The 22,279-nt window shown below is 39.1% G+C and overlaps 1 pseudogene; it reads right to left on the bottom strand.

The window, feature by feature from the left end:
• Positions 1 to 18,978, bottom strand: part of LOC147421941 (uncharacterized) — a 31,199-nt pseudogene extending 12,221 nt beyond the window's left edge.
• Between the last annotated feature and the right edge of the window lie 3,301 nt (positions 18,979 to 22,279).

The raw sequence follows: 22,279 nt of genomic DNA on the forward strand, positions 1-22,279 counted from the left end.
AGTGATGAATAGCTCTAGATCAGAATCGGATCACTTACCTAAAGCTACTCCTACAAATCATATGGGGTTTTGCATCTATGAGTAGAAAAACACTTCACTGCCACACACGGACTAGTAAACGCTTTTATCACCTCACAAATCACTCGACCACCATCAACTAATCTAATCCACATATCCTAACTAAACCTATCTAGTCGCACACCCTCGGCAAGACACACGCTTCCTGGCTATCCACTTGATCGCGGAATATCCTCTTCCGGATCCAATTAAGAAAAACGCTTTCTTTAGCCGAAACTAAATCAAGCAACCATCACACGAGTGTTAGTAGGAAACCTACTTAGGTCCTTGTGTCCCCGGCGACGGCGCCAATGTTGGACGGGTGACTCACACACCCATGAAGTGCATGCAAACACTACCTAGATCAACATAATGCCAATTGAGGACACAGATGACACGATAGGCACACGGAGGAAATCTCTTTAGCTTGTCAGGCTGAGACCATCCTACACATACAACATTCTGGAAGGCCAACTAAACCACAATCAAGAACCTCACTGCTCTCAACTACACCACCTAGCCACATACACACATACGGAAGGTAACTCACCTAATCATGCCAGATTCATATGAAACTTAAGGAACACCATCCCCTCACTAGAATACACATGTCCCTAAGCTTCTACACTCAAAGCCCTCACTCTAAACCCATCTGCGAAAAACGTGTAGATGACAAAGCAGAATTTTGAAAGTGCCCGAAACTGAAATTTATGAGTACCTATGCGTAACTTATGTCGTCACGATTCTATAGACTACTAGCACGCAGAAAATAGACATCGTTTGATACACTTACGACCACAAATAGCTCGTAGATGCGTTGGCGTGTGCGCTTCGTCTCGCGTGGAATGCTTGGCGTTGTCGCGTAGCTCTCCTCGAGCCTACAGTAATGGTGCAGTCGAATCTCCAATGTGTTGAGCGAGCCGGGCGTAGCGAGAGGATGAAGCTCACGCTCACTCTCTTTCTCTCTCACACACAGTAGACAGCAGCGATAAGTTTTGATTATGATTAAAAGTCTCCCTCTACAAAATGACCTAGGTACCTTATATACTAAGGCTACCTTAGGTTTAACCAAAAATGGGGTTGAATGGGTCAAATGGCTTTGTATTTACAATCTAGAAGTGCCATTGCACCCCGGCTTCTGAAACTAGAATAACTACTCATTACAAATGACATTTATAGCCATAATCCGCAGCATTTCATAACTCGCAAAAGATAAGACTTTGGTACGAAACTTGAGTTATGTTGTGTTGTTGACCCAGCGGTCAACACAAGGACACTATGTTTTGTACCACCAACCTATGCTTTCATCCTATTGTTACTTGACCACCTTGCCACTTGCTAGTGCCACTGCCAATGCTCAATTGCATACACACATTCCCCGTGTTGTACACACTCAAATGCATGCATGTAGGTGGAGAAGGAGAGGAGGAGCAAGAGCACATGAATTAGCACTTGAGGAGAATGAGAGAGCTAAGTCTACAAATTCTTTTATATGGGCTAGCCATTTCACACACATGTGTCCACACTTGGGTGGCCAACAATGAACCTTATCTGCTAGAGTTGCGGTGCACCCTTCATATATGATCGGTGATCACCCAATCACCCACTATCCCATGTGGAACCGACAAGCCCACCCCATGACTCAAAAGGATGTAGTCCAAAAGGTTTGCATCCATTCCTCATGGGTGAACAAGAACCTTCAAAAAAATGGGCACCATTAGGAGCACCTGAAAGCATTTCTTTAATTTAGGGAGGCCAAGAATTTATACACAAGACTGTGGCACACTTGGTAATCACGGTATTTCCACAAATTTCCTATCGCCCCATTCATGGCATGTACATTTTCTTTTATGATCACTCAGAAATAGAACTGTAAATTTTTTGTGTATTTTTCATTATCAAAAAGAGAAGTGAACTCTAGGCTCAATCTAGGGTCTTTGCCCTTTTGGAAGGCCAAATACATCCCAAAAACATTTTTGCACCTATCTCTAAGGCAGGAACTATGGGAGAAAAAACTCTTTCCATGTTCATATGGGTTTGCCCAAATAAAAATTAGTGTTTGAGGGTTTTGTGTTTTTCTCTAGTGCATGCATAATATTTGTTATTCTTGTATATGTGCTTTGTGTTTTTGTTTCTTTTGAGTGGACTGTGTGAGAAGCTTTAGTTGGTATCTTTCTCTCTCTTTCCACAAAGACCACTCTTTGTCTTTCGACAATAGGCAAATGTGTTTTCTTTCGCTCTCTTTCGCTTTGTCCCTCTTTGCAAGGCAAAGTATTATCACACACATAGAGAGTCATCCATACAACAATATCTTGTGTTCACAACTTGTCAAAGGCTTTTCAAGCTTCTGATAAGAGGCCACAAATCATGCAGAATTTGAGAAAAGCACTGCCTGATCGTATGGTGTACCTATTTGGTCTTGTATATAGTATGTATTTTGGGAAAGGTTGTATGTAGCACTTGTTTCTAGATATGCATCTCGCTTTTCATGCTTGGGGCGTGTGCAAGTGTCTCTCCCATGCTGTTATGGCGTACGCACCTTCTAGATAAGTTTTATCCTTTCTACTTTATATGGACATCATTCAATTCTCAAGGTCTCCTCACTTGCATGCTATCGCTTCTATGGTGCTTTGTTCCACTTGAAAAATGATCGTGCTTAGCATAGTGTTGAATTTGACTAGCATCATATAGGACCTCAAAGGTCATGTTGTAGTGCAGATGAGAGACCTTGAAAAGACATATGATTTTACCTCTTCAATAGGCTTGAAAATATTTGATTGTTTAGTGCATATAATTTATTTTTGAAATATCTTCCTAATTAAAAATGTATCAATTGTTAAGCTTACAATTGATTAGGTTATTGATCAATGTAGGCAATATTATTCAAAAAATCATGAATTATTTGAGTATTTGTGAATATACCATATTATTTTCATTATTCAAAATTTTTTATGCAACTCAAAAACTTGACTACTATGGAACCAAAGATTGGATAACAACCTCCAAACATGTTGCACTTATATGTTGGAGAGCGTATATGTACCATAAGTAAGATTCTAGTTGTTTGGAAGGGGAAATTGGTCATTAGTATCAACCCTCTCATGGAGCACTCAATCACAATTCTCCAAGGAAACCACACATAGGATGCAACAATATTGGGCAATGATGAAAAGAGAGAGCCGTAGAAGGAAAAGAGAACATAACCCATCATGTTTGTCATTATAAGAATATATGAGTAAGGATTGACAAAAAATGGTGGTTTTGGCAAGAAGCTATAAAGGGCATGAATTGTGAAGAGAAGAAATCCACCTTTCAAATGTTTCTCTAATAGCTAGATTTTGAACGATTACACCATGCATCGGGAAATTCTATACTATCCAACATTCAAAGATTAATTACTAAAGTCAAAGCATCCCTATTTGAAGAGGAACCGAAGCTTAAAAGAGCTTTATGTATGATGTTGGCCAATAAAAAAGGGGATCCATCAATGTTGGCCAATAGCGAAGGGGATCCATCAAATTCTATAAGCAATTCAAAGATGGCATGGAAAATAGGATTGCATCAACGAACCTTTGTAGCAGCCAATTTACATTAAAAGAAGCTAATGTTGAAGAATTTCCATTGCAATTATGTAAGCATCAACAACCTCAATTCACTGCATCACACTCGAGATACAAGACATTGTTTTCTCCTTTTGACAGATGGAGATATGAGTGTGGTCAAACAAGAAGGATATGTTCCAGAATTGATTGGGTAGCCAAGTCTACATAAAGCATCCAATACATTTTCTTAAGGAGTCACATGTATGATCTAAAAGTGTTACATATAAGAAGTACTTAATCAGCATCATGCATAGAGTCTAAACTAGATAGACTTGGTACTTTTGTACTGTCGATCTTGTACATAAAGCACCCAGCTAACCATAAATACTATTGTTCTACCATGGAAGGTACCTGCTAGACATCAATATAGTCCCAGGTGGGGACGTGATAGGTGGAAAGATCCAAACACTTCTACTTTAGGTAGAAGCTAGATCTTTGGGTAAAACAAGTAACTCATACACACATGGCACAATCTCAAGCTTTAATAAGATCACCTACACTAAGTACATGAGGAACAAATAGAACTAACTTAGTCATAGGATTTGTGTGAACAAACCACTAGTGTTTACTTAGAAGTTGTTTTAAGGTACTCTAAAAACACCAATTTCTACCTAAAATTTTCTTTAGGATTGGGGTGAACAAACCACCAATGTTTTCGCATAATTTGTTTTAAGGTAATATAACATCACTAATTTGTACCTAAAGGTAGTGTGAAACCACCTTGGTAAACACATAGGTACTTAATATAGGTACTCTAGAGCCACCAACGTGCACTCAAAGGTCTCCTAAGGTACTTGCATGCATCAAGAGTACCTTTGCAATAGTTGAAAGCCTGCATGAGACTAAATAAGTACTTTAAGTAAACAAAAAAGCACCCAAAGATACTTTGGTGAAAGTGCATAGGCTAGGTTTTCCATACCGCCAATCTTCATGCTAAATGTACTTTGTGGGTAATTATTGCTTTCAAGATATATAATTATCCAAAGGGAACATTTTTGCTCATAAACACTAATGTAAACTCATAAGTATTATTAAGGTACTCTTAGACCACCATTGTATACTCAAAGGTAGTTTAAAACCACCATTGTATAATCATAAGCACTATTAAGGTACCAATGTATTCTCAAAGGTAGTTAAAACCATCATTGTAAACATGTAAGTACTATACATAGGTATTGTACAACCACCAATGTATACTCATAGGCTCTCTTGAGGTGATTGGAAGCATGGAATTTACCTTGACACTTGGAAAAATCTAGCATGAGACCAAAAATGTACTTCCATAATACAAACTCTAAGCCTATAGCTACTTCATACGTAGCTTTTTAGGTACCAATTTTGTGGTCTTTAGTACCTTGGGGATATCTAAAAGCCACCATAGAACTACTAATGAGATACTTGCAGGTTAATGAGTACAGTGGCTTTCAGGATGTTGCCAAAAAAAATATTCCATCATGGAAAGTAGGCATATACATGGCTTTATATGACATGTTCGCTTACAAAAAGTTATTTTTAATGACATGTTTTCTTATACAAGGGTTTGTTACAAATCTTACTGCCCAAAAATTACATTAGTTTTTTGCAAATGTCTCTCCCATGACATTGCAAGGATACTATTGCTTGAATGGCATTGGCATTAGTCGTGGCGTTGTCATGTATTCTTATAACATGTCTTCTTTCCACCTTGTGGTAGTGCATGTGCCTCATACTTGTCCTCCGATGTAGATTTCACATTCTTGAAGGTGATAGCAAAGGCTGATTGATCCTTAACATCATGCCACTTCGTAAGAACCTCCTTCAAATCTCTAGACAAAGAACTCACTAGGCCAGTCCTCTATGACGGGTACAATGATGTGCTTACGTGGAGGATTGAAATAGAATTTATAATGGCTATTATGAACCAATAACACATTTCCTTTATTGCACAACTGCACCAACACTAAGACAATCTGGCACAATATTGAAAAAGACTAGTTAGAAATCATAGTCATCCTCCACAATGGAGTAAGAAAAATAATGTCATATTTAGTCCTTTTACTTCGGGTAGAGTATCCCTTTTTACTCGTCGACAATCTTCCACAATGGTGACTAATCCCACATGGTACTTGAGAGACTTAGCTTCCGCAAGTATGTCTAAACTTAGTCCTTACAAGTTCCAAATTAGGTTGACTAAGTCTACTTGGTGCTTGTGAAGCATAACCGCCACAAGCTTGTCGCTTTAGTTAGCCCTAATCACTTCCATAGTATATTGGAAAAATCTACTTGGTGCTTGAGAAAAATAATTTTGCTGCAAGCATACTCATCTATCATAGAAGATAGATCATTGTGAGTAGCTATTGATAAAGCATTTACCCTTGGTCTTCATGAAAGAGCATTGGCCACTTGATTGTGTTTATCAACTATGTGAGCAATATGAAAGTTAAATTGTGAAAGAGTGTTTGTCCACCTCATTTTTTAATCACTTAATTTAGTTTGTGTTAAAAAGTACTTAAGACTTTGGTGATCTGTGTGCAAAAAAAAAGGAGTTCCTAGGAGATAATGCTTCCATGTATTTAAGGTAGGCAAAATAGCTAACAACTCTTTTTCATAGATGCCTAGATTTTTTTCTTGGTCATCCAATCTCCTACTTTTGTATGCTATGGCATGCCCTTCTTGAAGCAAAGCAGCTCCAAGACATTGCCCACAAGAATCACACTGGACTTCAAAACTCTTTTGTGAGCTCTGGTAATATTAACACTGGTTGAGAGACAAGTTTGGTCTTTAAATTTTCAAAAGATCCATTCTCTTTTTTACTCCATACAAATTTAACATTCTTTTAGTCAAATCGTACAATGGTCCTACTATGCATGAGAATTTTCCAATGAAGCGTCTATAGTATGCACATATTCCTATAAAGCTTCTCAATTCACGTAGATTCATTCGTATAGGCCATCCTTCTCTTACCTCCAACTTTTTAGGATCCATTTGGATCCCTGCTTTGGAGATAATATGACCTAAATATTGAATCTCCTCCAAAAAAAAACTCACTTTTCTTTTGATTAATTTAAAGAAAATTATCTCTCAAACTTGAAATATTACCTGGGGATGCTGTATATATTCCTCAATAGACTTGGAGTAAATGATAGTTTTGTCAACGAACACCCCTATGAATTTTTGATGAGGTCTAAAGAGCCTTTCCACCATCATTTGATTACAAGTAGCCGATGCATTGGTAGGCCCAAAAGGGAGTACCACGAATTCATATAGGCCAAATGTTGTACAAAAGCCCTTTTGATGAATATCTTCAGGCACAATCCTTATCTATAATAACCACTTTTGAGATCTACTCTACTAAAGTAGGTAGACCCTTGTAGCTTATCAAATAGATATTTTATATTGAAAACAAGAAATCTATTCTTTCTGGTTATGCGATAAGCACCTTGGAGTAAATGATAGTTTCGTCAAAGAACACCCCTATGAACTTTTGATGAGGTCTAAAGAGCCTTTCCACCATCATTTGATTACAAGTAGCCGGTGCATTGGTAGGCCCAAAAGGGAGAACCATGAATTCATATAGTCCAAATGTTGTACAAAAGGCCGTCTTATGAATATCTTCAGGCACAATCCTTATCTAGTGATGTAATGGAATTTGCCTATTCAATTTGAGAATAGCGGAATTTAATGAGAGTACTTTCAAGAAATGATTTTGTGAGCATAGCGGGTAGACATAATTGAAGATAGCAACATAATCATAGCAATTAGTTAACTTGGCATAGACAATACTTTTGCAAGAGGGAGAGTTTAGAGAACATGACAACAATTGAGGACCGGATTTATGTGGAGCCGGTCCCCCCTCCAATAGGCATTTGTATTATGATTTCTCCCATAAAGAGAGACTTGTTACAATACAGTCTTTGTGTTCCTTGTGACCTAGGTGATGCCATGAAGATGGAAGGCTTCATGCACCACAAACATAACATAAACTTGAAGAAAGCTTTAACTATCCCAAGCCTCAGTCCCAAGACCTCAAACACCTTCGAAGGTGGAGAGAGCTAGCAGGGAATGAGGGTAGGGAAGAGGAAGAAGAAACATTTCGTAGGAGAAAGAATTAGTTCCTCACTTATCATATTCTTGTTGCTAGCATACATAATAGCATAGTAATGAAGAAGAAGGAGATGGCAAGCTTAAGCATTGAAGCATGGCTCTTGGTTGGATTTGCACTCCATAGCCAAGAGTGTTGGTGTAGGCTCTCAACCTCTACTTGCTTGGAGAGGGAGCTCTTGCACTTTGCATATCACACAATGAGAGTGCTTGTGAGTGTGTGTGGGTGAGTATACCCCCTAGGCACCCCCCTAGCTTTCTTGGGTCGACCCCCCCTTGTAGCTCATGCCTGAAGCTCATTGGACCCCTCCAGGCCTAGCCAATCACAAGCAGGAGCCATTACAAGCAACATGGGTAGCCTTGGGACAAGTGTCCCCCTTTCCCCTTTGAGAGAGAGGACTTGATAAATGCTAAAACAATTAGATAATTCATGTAATTTATCATTGGACCCCTTTGAAGCCTAGCCAATAGGCTTCAAGCAACACATGAAGGTAACATGGGTAGGGGCCTGACATGTGTCCTTGCTGCCTCTTCAAGATGGGCTTCCCTTGTGTGTGTGAGTGGGTGTTCTCTCTCTAGGCCCTAGGAAAAGGGCTCGCCCCCCCTCTTGTAGGAATGCTTTTGACTTTTAGGTGATCAAGCACCTTACTCACCAAGCATGACAAAGCACTTGAACTAGGGGGGTTCCCACAAACATCTCAGGCAAGCTTCTCAAGGCACCTCAAGTACTTTAATCATGCAGCAAGTCAAGCACCTCAAGCATGGAGCCAGTCAAGCACCTCAAGCATCTTAATCAAGCACCTCAAGCATGAAAAACACCTCAAGCATGACAAGCACCTCAAGCAGGACAAGTACCTCGAGCTTGGGCCGGGTTCCCAACCCTAGCTTACTTAAGGTCAAAAGGACTTTTACACACATTTATTGGAGGTCTTCAATGAAGCTAACCCTAAGGTCTTATGCTCCATTGGTTAGCCTTTCTTTTTGATAGACCATCTCCCTTTTGGGCCCCTTTACATTGGCCCCGTGTTGAGATAGATCTAAAAGCACATACCTATATCTTAACACTTGTTCCCGTTTATTCTCCTACATTAAGTGATCAATTTAATATGAGAAAATCATTTGGGTTAGTTAGATATTAGATTTTATGACAAGTGATAGCCACTTTTGAGATCTATTCTACTAAAGTAGGTAGACCCTTGTAGCTTATCAAATAGATCTTTTATATTGGGAACAAGAAATCTATTCTTTCTGGTTATGCGATAAGCGCATGATAGTCCACACACATTCTATAAGTACCATCTTTCTTTTGTACTAGTAGAACTCGTAAAAAAAATGGAGATGAACAAGGCCTGACCATCCCTTTTTCCACAAGCTCGTTCACTTGCCTCATAATCTCCTCTTGTTGATCTGGTGAGACCCAATATGGAGGGTACTTGGTAACCTTAACTTGTAATTTGTTTATTAATAGGATTAAGGATTTGAAATGGTCCATATATCAGTATGGCTTAGGCATGCTTTTGGAAACTTGAGCAATACCCAATCATTTTTTTTGTAGGTCAAGGTTCGTCTATGTTGATTAGTAGCAGCCTTTTGCATCTATTGCGTGATGGATGTAATTTTCTATTGCATGAAAGAATGCATTTTTGAATGATGATCCACATGAGGATGTGTATGTAGTGCATGCTCATGGTTTTGTTCAAAAAGGGGAGGAAAACAAGGCTTATAGACTTAGAATGGCTTGGTATAAGTTGAAGCAAGCTCAAGTGTTTGGTATGATATGATATATGCTTAATTTGGTTGTGTTAAGAATGGGATTGTTCTAGCTAGGGTGGATGAAAGAGAAACATAATGCAAGTGTGTGGGTGTGTGTGTAAGCAAGATTATCATTCAAGTGAATTAGGTTCCAAGATAGAATTGGCTTGGACTCATAAACACAATCTTGGGTATTGACTTAGCTTAGCACAGGCTCACCATACACAAGCATGTGGTGCAAAATAGGGTTTTGTTTATTCATTCATTCATGAAATGAGCTTTAAGTAGCTATATAGCCTTGCTCCACAACATGTGGGATAATTCCACTCTTCTCTCCTTGACTCATACTTTAGGACAAAGCTCACAGTTTAAAATCCTCCCCTTGAGGTTTGGACTAAGACAAAATACGGAAGATGAAATATGCACACAGGATGATAAGTTGGTATCCACACAGGATGGTAATATCCACACATGCTTACAAAATTCACAAAGGGTGATAATATCCACACAGGAAAAATAAAAGTTCTCCCCTACAAGTAGAGAGTCTCCATCTTCAAAGTACGTCTTTGTAAAAGACAAGGTTGTTCTCGACTTCGTCTTCTTTGTCTTCTAACATGTGAGTTGACCCTTTGATAGGTCTCTTCCCTTCATAGCTGCTGCTGTTACTTCTACTACTATTGCTTTCTCCACTGCTACTGCCTCCATTTGAGTAGCATCGAGAAGGAGGGTGTCCCTTCTTACCGCATTTGTTGCAAGGGTTGTTTTTGTAGCAGCCTTTCACTACGTGTCCCATTCTTCCACATTCATAGCACTTTCTTCCAGTCACGCTGACGTTGATGGGGAATATCTTCCCCTTGAGAATGTCATGAGAGAAAAGCCCCTCCCAATGATGTTAATGAAATGGAGGCAGTAAGCAATGGAGAAACCAGTAGTAGTAGAAGAAACACCATAAGCTATGAAGGGAAGAGACCTATCAAAGGGTCATCTCACATGGTAGAAGACAAAGAAGACGAAGGCGAGAACAACCTTGTCTTTTACAAAGACGTATTTTGAAGATGCAAACTCTCTACTTGTAGGGGAGGCTTTTATTTTTCCTGTGTGGATATTATCATTCTGTGTGGATTTTGTCAGCCTGTGTGTATATTACCATCCTGTGTGGATACCAATTTATCATCCTATGTGGATATTGCATCTTTCGTATTTTGTCTTAGTCCAAACCTCAAGGGGAGGATTGTAAAGTGTGAGCTTTGTCCTAAAGTATGAGTCAAGGAGAGAAGAGTGGAATTATCCCACATGCTATGGAGCAAGGATGTAGACTTACTTAACACTAGTTTTGTAATTGGACACTTAAATTTCCTGAGACACTAAAGTCCCCTGTTCTCCTACCAAGTTTTGGCAATTTATTTGTCAAGCTAGAAAGAACTTTTTTACACCTTGCTTCTACCATAGGTTTGTTATGAGGGAAAGAAAACAATGGGTTTTTCTTCATGTCAAAATGCAATCCGTATGGAGAGAATTATGGTAAGTTCGAAGTCATAAGTTTTAGTAAAATTTCAAGCTGTTTTGCCAAAAAATCATAAAATTCTTATATCTTTTTATAGAGATGGCCTTTTTTATGTTTATAAAAGCCAAGTGTTAGCACTTAGTGGTACAAAAAAATGGAATGCACTTCAAATACAAGTTTTCAAGTCACACGCAAGTTATAGACGTAGTTTCATACTTGAGCATGTGCTGAATAAGAGCATAATTTTGGTCTTACAAAGGTCCCCTCGTGAAATTGATCGTATTCTAGAGCAGTTTGACTACTACAAATGACTTTATATGTTTAAACCAAGAAAGTACGTGTTTTTTGGGCTCCCTAACTCAATTAAATCTTGTTGCTTGAACTCTATGTTGAAATTTTTATCGTGCAAAAACTCTTGAAATTCTTGAGTTCTCCATAATAACATTGGAACCAAGGTTTTAGGCACCCCAATTGTGTATGTACCGCGTACTTTGATACATTTAATTGATCTACATAGAATGTTTGATATTATTTGAGTTTTTGAATGCTTATGTCTCAAGAATGAAAATATCAAAGTTTTCTCTTCTGCAGTTTTGAATATTTAAAATGATCCAAGAATTGTTGCATACCAAAGCCCTTCTACTTGCCACCTTGAGTCCTCAATGGAAAGGGCAATCAATATATCACCTTCTAAAACTCACAAATACATCAAAAACATGTTTTTGTTTGTATACAATGATATGCTTGAAATGGTCATATCAAACACATGGAACTTTCCATTATTTTATATATTCCAAAGTCATTATTTTTGCAAATGAAACTTTCAATTATGTCTAGCAAAATTATGAAAAAGTCTCCTGAACAACGTCGCTTCATTTTTTGTTGAGCTTATAAAATCAATTTCGTCAAAGCATCAATCATAGTCTTACGAGGGTCAACTTGATGAGTATAGTTATTGATCATGGTAGATTCTAAAATGCAAGGTTATATTTTTAAAAGACCCTCTAGCTAACATATTTAAGCATATCAAGAGGGTTTTTCTTGAATAAACCGTCTAATGCAAGTACCATTTAATTTAAATTGTAAATAACGGACATTTAAGTGTCTTGTTTTGCTACCAAACTAGTGTTAAAGCTCATTTCATGAATGAATAAACACAACTCTATTTTGCACTACATACTTGTCTAGTGTGAGCCCTGCTAAGCTAAGTTAATACTCAAGATTGTGTTTATGAGTCCAAGCTAATTCTATCTTGGAACCTAATTCACTTGAGTGAAAATCTTGCTTATACACACACTTTCTTAGTTTCAAACTGCAGGGATTACACAGACCAGGAACACACTTAATGGAGCAAAAATTGATCAAACGATTGAGTGCATTAACGGAGCCGTATTTGAGCAAGGAGATAGTCGATAGAAAGCTTTTGAGACAGGCTACGCAACACATGAATTACAAATGCTAATTTTACTAAAATTAGGAGCAACTTTTGAATGCAAATTGCAAGTTCCTAATGGCAAATTAATGAACTCTGATGCTAATTAAGATTCCATTTAGCCAATGAGTAGTGGTCCAAGAGTCTTTAACTTAAGAATATGCTCATTCTAGCCAATGGAGTACTAATTAGGCATGCGATATTCAATAGAAGGGAAAACCTAATGGAACTAGCTAATGGCGATTAAGGAATACTAATCGTACAAACATGCAAATGCATAATAGCAAACTTAGCTAGTATACCCATGGCTATGATACCACTTGTTAAGAATAGGATCGTGATAGCTAGGGTGGATGAAAGAGAAACATAGTTCAAGTGTGTGAGTGTGTGTAAGCAAGATTATCAATCAAGTGAACTAGGTTCAAGATAGAATTAGCTTGGACTCATAAACACAATCTTGAGTATTGATTTAGCTTAGCATAGGCTCACCATAGACAAGCATGTAGTGCAAAATAGAGTTGTGTTGATTCATTCATGAAATGAGCTTTAAGTAGCTTTACAGCCTTGCTCCATAGCATGTGGGATAATTCCACTCTTCTCTCCTTGACTCATTCTTTAAGACAAAGCTCACACTTTACAAGTTGCACATGGTTTTTAGCGTAGTTTAGTTGCTCATAGCACTTTGTATGAACACAAGTGAAATTATTTGATATGAACATAGCTACTTGAAGCTCATCAAGGAGCTTAAGTATCTTGTTCAAGTACCCAACTTGGGAACACTTTCAGAATAGCATTCTAAGTGGCCACATCCTTTTGATGCATCATGGTAAAACACGGATCTTGAGTTATCCACAAATCCACACTTACCATAGACAAGAGCAATCCCAACAAGTTTCTCACCTTCATGTGCATTGTACAACACAACAACATTGATAAAAAGCCCTTGAAGGGTGGGGTTCACTATATATAGATCCTATGTAGCACGTGCGTCTCAAGAATTATCTATAAACCTTCATACTCTACAAGTTTCTATACACAGAGACCCTTTATGTACCACTTGTCTTGATAAAATAATCCTTTATGTACCAAAATTCTTACTATTCCAATTTAAAATTCCCTTATGTATGTAAATTATTTGTAGCTTCATAAGAGAAATTGAACTCACATGCTATAGTACATTTTTTGAGTGACTCCCCTCCCAAACGGCCTCCATAGGTGAGGGAAAGCTCTGCTTCCAGGGAGCCAAACTAGTACAAGCAGTCAAAGCACAAGTTAAAGTTACCTCATTGGGGTGAAAACCACGTTTTGCATACAAAAAAACCATATCATGCTTCTTCATCTAGAATTCCATCCACACATGCAATTATCAAACCTATCCACACAATACCACACTATGTGGCATTATTCAATTGAAAGAATCCCTCACTTCACTAAGGCACCCACATCGACCATACTTACATATTAGGGAAATCCCTAGTGAAGCCCTTTATCATAGCCATAGAAGACCATAAAATTTGTGAATATTTTGCCCTTTGAGATCAAAGAGGCAAGTACAAACATCAAGTGCGTGCAGAAGTGTCGTTGGTGAAGCAACCATAATACCTTGCAAATGCATTTGAAACTAAAGATTCAAAGCTTTCAGGTTGTGGTTATTGTGCACATAGGTTGCGGTTATTGCAGTCCAAGCCACAACATCCCCATTTAGTAGGTTTCTCCAAGGGATCCACCTTAAAATATGTAATTGTAGCCCATGAGTTCATCAAGAGGGATTTTCAATTTTAAGAAAGTTATAGGTTTACATCGGTATAAAGGGGGTTAAAAAATCTTTTTTGAAAAAAAAAATCTATACGTTTTAAAGGAAGAGGGGTCATTTAATTCATGAAAATATGTATTTGACGAGGGGCCATTTAAATGTTGGTTAAACACATGTGAGGGCAGATCCCCTAGCATAAGGGTCATTTTCATTGCTTTTTCCTTTGCAAAGTGTTACTTCTAATGCATGCCATTTTGAGATCCATCCCATTTGCTTACGTTTTCTAGAAAAGATGAAGTGTCTTTTTTCTCTGCTACTTTTGCACATAGGCTGAAATCGTACTGTAATAAGCCATAATATTTAATTTAGGTATTTGAGTAAACACATGCCTAGCTTTTTCTAGCTTTTCATCAAGAGCATTCTCCATGCTTTCACATTGTGCATTCACAAAGACAAGATAATTATCACAAAAAAATATTATGATGTAGCCCTTGCCTCTTGATGTGTTCATGAATGAGCATACCATCGAGCAATGATTTGAATGTACCAAACTAGCGTAGGATAGAAGCCAAATTGGCAATACTTGGTTGGATCGCTAGCACATGTCAAAGACCACATGGAGATAGTGGGGATACATCTTGATTTTGATCATATGAATGTATAATTATCCATGGAAGATCAAATCGTCTGTCCAGCAAAATTTTCGCTTTTTGTGAACCCACCAAGTCTTTGCCATCTCAACACAATCAATCCTCTAGAGGTGGGAATCCTGCATGGAGTGACAGAACAAGAATTCTACATTGTATAAACATGTATGCTATGTTATCTGCTTTTTTTAGAAAAGATCCTATATAATTGAGAGCTTGGTAGAAAACTTTTCGTCATAAAGATCTACAAATCAACATTTGCTAAGAGTCTCTTTGGTGTAATTCATTAGAAGAAAGCTACTCAATAGCAAGTGAGGCATTAGGTAAGAAATAAGGTCAAGGCTATAGTTTTTCTTTTACTCCACAAGGATATGCGTAGGGAAAGTTTATCAAGATGTCCCCAAAACACATTCCATCCCCCTCTAGCTAGTGCTTTATGTAGGACTCTATGTTCTCAAATATGAGAATGTCTTCCCATATATGAGAAACAAGAAGATCAATTTGTTATGTGAGCATACCATGAGAGGAAATTTGAAGATTCAATGCCTTCCAAATCTTCATTCCTAAAGAGCCTCAATGAGGCTAGGTTGCTGACTTGGGCATACAATTTAAGCAGTGTGATGGTGGTATTGCCTTGTGTTAGACAAGTTACATAGAGACATTGCTTTGTAAGTTTTTACTTGAGGATGGAAAACTTATTGCCACTCCCATGGAAACAGTTTTGAAATTGAGTCTTCATGATGCTGGTGATCCTGCCAATATCACTCTCTACCAAACTGCCTTATTTATGTGTTCAACACGAGGACAAATATTCAATGTGCAGTCTCATAGGTCAGTAGATTCATGCATAGCCCAGGGTCTAAGCATTGGCAAGTTGTCAAGAGGATTTTTCTCTAGTTGAGTGGTAGCTCTATGTACTAAAAACTACCTTCAATCACTCTATGATAATGACACTTAGTAGGCTAGTTTGGTATCACTCTATGATAATGACACTTAGTATGTTAGTTTGGTATGTCTAAACACTACACAGAAATAAAGATCATAATGAAATTTCATAATCTATCTCTATTATTGTGTGGTGTTTAGAACAAGCCTACATATATTCCAAAGAGCTCAAACTCTTTTCTATTTCAAGTTTATGTAGGCTCATTCTCAAATACAAGCTCTTGCTTATTTTTAACATATGAAGGTTTAGAGCCAACCATCAAATTACTACTCTTGATACTTTCAAAGAGCCAAAAGTAAATTTTTTTTTCAAGCAATCAAAACAATTTTTCTCTACCTTGCTTTGCTTGTGGTTAGCCTTACAGTTTATGTGAAGGGAGTCGTATTCTAGAGGCAAAAAATTCTACTTTTATAGCATTTATATATTGATCAATAAAGTATTGATTGATATACATATCGATCAATATGTAAGTAAGTATATGCAGATTAAAACAAAGTTAGCATGTCATTGAATAATATGGGTAAACAAATTAGATGCACATTATCACGTATAAAACGTTTTGTGGGTAATGTATCATACAACCTAGTCGCTTGCATTCCAAGTGGAAAATTGTGTAGATAATGCCCTTGTTGTACAGTCCTCGCTTCTAGACCATTGAAACCTACACTCATGGGCTAGCATCCAATGTGACGATAATGTGAAGGCTCCTGATGGTGCATAATTTCCTCTCCCAACCAGTTGATGCTTGCATGCATGGGCTACCATCCATGTTGAAAGTGGTGAAGACCACTCTTCTCTCTCTCTCTATAATATATATATGTCCTCCTATCTTGCTCTCACTATCCCTTCCCCCCCCCCCTCTCTCTCTCTCTCTCTCTCTCTCTCTCTCTCTCTCTCTCTCTCTCTCTCTCTCTCTCCCCCCCCTTGCCACCCCTCTCTGCACCCCCTATTCCTTTCTCACTATAAGGATTCTAGTTTCTAATCCTTCAGTAAGTACTTAAACTCATGATTAAGACTTAAGAGTCTTGAAATCAACTTAGAAACAAGACTTAGAAGACTCTATGTTTGATTGATTGAATGATTGCTTGAAACTGAGTACAATAGGCTCCTTATATAGAAGAAGAGACACAAATGAAAAGACATGTCTCTTGGTGAAGAGACATGACTTTAGACATAAAGACACATCCTTTCGGCGAAGAGCTACAACCATTAGGTGAAGAGTCGCAGCCGTAGAGCAAAGGGGCGTGACCAATCGTCGAAGGAGTGTGGATTTTGGTGAAGAGGCATGTCTCTTGAGCGAAGGGTCTTGACCATCCAAGCATAGGGGTTCTCCTTGGCATGGCACTTCACGTATCTGCAATTAGGAGTAGATGTAATGATGCAACATAGTCACAATCGTAAAACCCAGGGTAGTTGTAGAAGACTCCGGGAGAAGGAAATGTATTGTTGTTGTGCTTTTGCATCCAAAGCTCTTTCTGTTAAGTCCCATGTCATGGCATTGCTATTGACCATGACTATTTTGCCAAACTGAAAGCTGATCATATCTGCAACTTGATAAGTGCCTTTTTCAAAGTCATTTGTAACTTCGAGCTTTGTCCAATAAAAGATTGAATCTTTATCTGCTTCAAGTGAAATTATTGGTAGATTGAGTTGAGTTTTCTTTTGTTCCACATATCACTGGTTGGAAATTTGTAAGGTATTCTGTTGGTTAGTCTAGAATAATAAAATCCTTTTGAAGGGATGTTGTAGACTGAGACATAGTAGTGTTTGGAGGTATATCCATTTGTAAAGGTTTATCTCTGGAACAAGTTGTGTCCATAGATTCAATTGCATCGATTGAAGTCGTGCTACAAGATTCTGCATTTGTTTTATCATTTTCACCATTGAAGGTAAGGATTGGTATCTTCAGGTTTGAAGAATTATCATTCACCATAGCATCTAGTATCTATTTAGAGACAAAGACTGTATTTTGCAAGGGCGGTGTGACGAGCCAAATTTTCCAGCGTGGATCATGGCCATAGAAGGGGTTTTGTGCTTCTCTGTTGTCACACAAGAACCAAAATTGTTTGAATCTTCAGATTTCTCAGCGAGTATTAAGGCTTCCAATTGAGAAGGGGGAGGTCGATGGAGTTGTTGCCTCTTAGACCTCTGAAGGATCCTCTTGCACAAGGAAAGGATCAATAAATCTTTGATTTGTTGACCACCATCAGATAAGAAAGACTTAAATGTAGGTCATGGCTTGCGAGGGGAAACTTGTCTAGTGTCGCAAAATTCACAACCAAGTACTTGACTAGGGTCCACTATATGTGCCACTAAATAAGCCAATCTTGTATTGCCGATGATCCATTGCAAGCTTAGTGTTGCTGCTTTTGTTGTTGATGATTCCAATAAGAAGTTGGTTGCCAAGAACTGTAACGTTTCCAAGAATATTCATGCAAAGGCTTTGGTTGCTCGCACAAAAGTACTTTAAGTCTGGTTGTCTCTAAGAAACCATGCTTTGGGTGAGAAAATTTTGGCTATGAAGCCTCTGATTTGGTCGGTTCAAAAGTTAGCATCTATAACTTGTCCAAACAAGTGTTGATGGAAGCAAGACTTGCTGAGAAATTCTACTGCATAGCTTCCATTTGAGCTTTGAGAAGGGCAAGCATCTGCGTCTATTGACCATCTTCTTCTTGGGATGTCGACATGGAGATCTCGACCTCGTCAATGGGAGATGTATCCTCTAGAGCCGTAGATGACAAAGGTGTGTATCCAGGATAGAAGCTTGCTGTGAACATGCAACATGGCTGGAGCAAGATTATGTTGTTAACTACGTCTCTTCTGCACTCTGTCAAGGAGTAGGGTACCGCCTAAGGATATACTCATAATGCTGAAGATACTAAGACTCGCAAAGGAGGAAAATATGCCACACCACCCAAGTCTAGAACTGTGTCAAGTGGCCAAGGGTGACGTATAGCAAGTACTCTTGCGGAGCTGGTACAACCTGGGGTACTAGAACAAGAACCGCTACTAGAAAGGGAGCACATTCAGGAACTAGAGCGCGCATTGGAGTAGGGTTGGGTTTCGGCGAATCAGGAATGACAATAATTTTGGGTTCTGGAGTATCGGGTATGACGATCACTTCTCGTTCCGGCAAAATTGCATCGGGAATCTTGTCTATGTACAAGAGAAAGTGAATTGGAACATCAAAGGCGTCGTCGACCATGATGGCAAAAATTTTCGCACACTGAGAGAGTAGCAAGAGCCAGCGCACTAGGAGAAAGAGCAGCATACAAAAAATCGGCTCGCTGGCTTTGGCCCTTTTTTTTACGTGAATTAAAGTTGAAAGGGTAAGTTCACATTAGGGGTAAATAATGTGAGGCTGGTCGGTCACTTAACCTTTGAAATTGAGGCCATTTTAATAGCATAGAACTTGCTGGCTGCAATTGTAAAAGACTGCCTAACGTAAAAAGTCCAGCGTAAAAAATTGCCGACATAAAGAATCCAGCGTAAGGAATTTTCTGGCGCTTGAAAATTTTGATGTCGCTTGGTGGATTTGCTACTCCTTGGTGAAGCAGCGCTTGGGGAAAATTCATGCCGCTTGGAAGAAGTGACCCTTGGGAAAGGAACGCCACGCAAGAAGGGGAGCCAACGATTGTATGGGCATGAAGGGGTGCAAGTAAGATTGGCCATGCTCCAACACAAAATCCCAACATATGTTTCTGGTACTCCCAACCTCTGTGTTTAGTTGTAACAAATAGTATAAATTCGAGTTACCTCATCATACAGCTTACCCTTCATGTGTGCAACCAAACGTCGGCCTCCATACAACTCCGGGAAGGGGGTAGAGTGTAGTGGCGAGGGTGAGAGGCTCACAATCTTAGGGTCCCGGGAATTTTTTTTGCTCTGTACCACTGTTCAAAATGGCCCGGATTTCTTTGAAGCCATAAGACATTGGCGTTGTATAAAAGCTTCATTCACTTGGGAGTCTACTGAGGCATCATGTAGCAAGTGTAATGTATCTCATCTTCCAAACCACTTCTTATATCTTGCTTTGGGGGTTTGGGGGGGGGGGGGGGGGGAGACTCTCAGAGGGGGAGAGTGGAGTGTAGTTTCCTTGTTTTTAAAAATAGGGAAAGAAAAGGAGTGCAAGGTGAAAAAAAAAAAGTAATCCAAAAGCACTAGGATATGCTAGTGCTTTTGGATGACGTTTCTTTTTTTTTTTTGGGCCTAAGGCTCCCTTGCACTCCCTTTCTTTACCTCTTAAAAGAAAAGAAAAGAAAGACACTACAAACCCCCCCCCCCCCCCCCCCCCCCCCCCCCCCCCCTCTCATTTTATTTTGTAGCTAGATATTGGATTAGATCCACCAAGATTGTATCCGTTTGGTCTCATGGGTCATTTTGGCCTTTTGAAGACATTTAATAATATAGCATTTCATTCCATTTCTCTTTGGGATTGGGGGGACTCAAGTGACGCTGTGACAGGAGGCAAAGAAAGAAAAAAGGAAGAGGTAGTGGGAGAAAGACCAATAAGGGGAGATAGAGAAGGGGAAGGGGTCGGGGGAGAGAGAGAGAGAGAGAGAGAGAGAGAGAGAGAGAGAAGGGGCCCGCAAAAAATATGAGGGAAAGAGGGAAAGTGTATTGTTTTTTTATTATTAAAAAAACGGACTCGCTCTCTCCAAACCCCTCTCTCTCTCTCTCTCTCTCTCTCTCCCCTCCCCTCCCCCCATGTGCTCCCTCTCTTTCTCTCTCCTTGTCTCCTCCCCCCACCCCTCTTCCCTTTATCTCTCTCTCTCCCTCCCAATTGCCCCCTCTCTCTCTCCCCCTCTTGCTATCACTCTCTCTTTCTCTCTCCCTCTCTCCCTCTTTTACAAAAAAAGGAAGGCACTAGCAATACTACTAGTGCTTTGTTTTTTTTTAAATAGACTGCTCCACCCCCCCCCCCCCCCCCCCCAACTCTCTCTCCATCTCTCTCTTGCACGCGCGCGTACACACACACACACACACACACACACACACTAGGATGGGAGGGAAGGACATGGTGGCAAGGGCAGAGAGAGAGAGAGGGGTGGTGCGAGAGAGAGAGACACACACAGAGGGAAGAAAACAAAAGAGAGGGGTAGTGGGGAAGAGAGATAAGAGGGAGAGGGGGAGAGAGACAGAGATAGATAGAGAGAGAGGGGGACAGAAATAGGGGTTATAGAGTGACAAGAAAAGAGAGAGGAAGAAGGGAGTAGGAGAGAGGAGGACTTTGGGGAAGGGATGGTAGAGGAAGGGAAGGTGGTTAGAGGAGTAGATGGAGAGAGGAGGTGGAGGAGAGGAAGGATGTTGAAGGAGGAGGAGGAAGGGAAGAGGAGGAAGTGCATGGGCGGCAAGAGGAGGAAGGAGATACGGAGGGTGGCTGTCAAAAAAAAAACTCGCTCCGTTGAGCTCGCTTGAAGACCTAACTCGTTTGAGAAAAACCTTCCTAATTAAAAAATGTATTGATCGATAAGCTTATTGATTGATTAGGTTGTTGATTAATGAATGCAATAATTTTGAGTATTTGTGAATAATACCAAATTATTTTCATTATTCTAAATGTTTTATGCAATCGTAGAAGGAAAAGAGAACATAACCCATCATGTTTGTCATTATAAGAAGATATGAATAGGGTTTGGCAAAAAATGGTTGTTTTGGCAAGAAGCTATAAAGGGCATGAATTGTGAAGAGAAGAAATCCATCTTTCATATGTTTCTCTAATAGCAAGCTTTTGGACGATTACACCATGCATCTGGAAAGTCTATACTATCCAACATTCAAAGAACAATTACTAAAGTCAAAGCATCCCTATTTGAAGAGGAACTGAAGCTTAAAAGAGCTTTCTGTATGATGTTGGCCAATAACAAAGGGGATCCATCAATGTTGGCCAATAGCGAAGGGGATCCATCAATTCTATAAGCAATTATGAGATGGCATGGCTCATAGGATTGCATCAACGAACCTTTGTAGCAGTCAATTCACATTAAAAGAAGCTAATCTTGAAGCATTTCCATTGCAATTATGTAGGCATCAACAACCTCGATTCACTACATCACACACTAGAGATACAAGACATTGTTTTTTCCTTTTGATAGACAGAGATACGGGTGTGGCAAAACAAAAAGGATATGTTCCAAAAATAATTAGGTAGCTAAGTCTACATAAAGCATCCAATACATTTTCTTAATAACTTACATGTATGATCTAAGAGTGCTACATATAAGAAGTACTTAATCAAGTATGATGCATAGAGTCTAAACTAGATAGACTTGGTACTTTTGTAATATCAATCTTGTACATAAAGCACCCAACTAACCATAAATACTATTGTTCTATCATTGAAGGTACCTGCAAGACATCAATTAATCCCAAGTGGAGATCTGGTAGGTGGAAAGATCCAAATACTTCTACTTTAGGTAGAAGCTAGATCCTTGGAGAGACCAAGTACCCCATACACACATAGCATAATCTCAAGCTTTAATAAGATCACCTACACTAAGTACATG

The sequence above is a fragment of the Adiantum capillus-veneris genome, chromosome 27 (assembly GCF_014529385.1).
Source record: "Adiantum capillus-veneris isolate H3 chromosome 27, ASM1452938v2, whole genome shotgun sequence".
Taxonomy (NCBI): Eukaryota; Viridiplantae; Streptophyta; class Polypodiopsida; order Polypodiales; family Pteridaceae; genus Adiantum; species Adiantum capillus-veneris.